Here is a 754-nt window from a genome sequence, read left to right as displayed (position 1 = left end):
ACTTCCCTTGAGTCTCAGTCTTGGAAGGGGTTTTGCTCTGAGGGGTCCCTACCGCTTGTCTTGTTGGCTCCCGGGTGAACAGCTTACTTGTTCTTGTAGTAATCAATCAGACTGCCGTTATTGTTTCAGATTGTTCCTGCCGGTCTGTCTTTCACGGAGTCTCTTCTGTTCTTCTACCCCCTCCAGGCTGGTCTACTCGTCCTTTCCAGTGGAAATTTCCTACCTCAGTCAGTTCTGGACCGGGCTGGATTCCAGCTATGGTCTTGTGCAATGTAAAAGCTCCACAGGAAATCTCTTTCACTGGGCAACTTCTTTAAGGTATTCCAATCAGTTATAGGCTTGAAGATGGACTTACAAGTTTTCTGTAGTGATGATTCTGGCTATTCCTTTCTCTCCCTACTCAAGTGGCAATTTTACAATGGTAGGAAAGGGGAACCAAGATTCAAAAGAGAGCCAAGAATCTTAACATTATCCCCCTCTTTTACACCTTCAAACCAGGCCTCAATCCCTGTACTCCAGAGCCCTGTTGTTCCAAGGCTGTGAATACATCATCATTTACCTCTGTCCCACTTAGCCCATGCGAACCTGCCTAACTGTTCTTCCATTAGCCTTGTTCTTCCATTCCCCTCCTTCTTCTTGTGTATTGCCCTCCCCCGCACCCAAGCTACCCTGTGTCTATTCCCTACCCTGTGTTCTGTCTTCCCGTCCCTCCCTCCCCTCCTCTCATCCCATACCTCCTGGTGATCAACATATA

Source organism: Chrysochloris asiatica, unplaced genomic scaffold, assembly GCF_000296735.1.
Source record: "Chrysochloris asiatica unplaced genomic scaffold, ChrAsi1.0 scaffold00026, whole genome shotgun sequence".
Taxonomy (NCBI): Eukaryota; Metazoa; Chordata; class Mammalia; order Afrosoricida; family Chrysochloridae; genus Chrysochloris; species Chrysochloris asiatica.
This window is presented reverse-complemented; position numbering follows the sequence as displayed.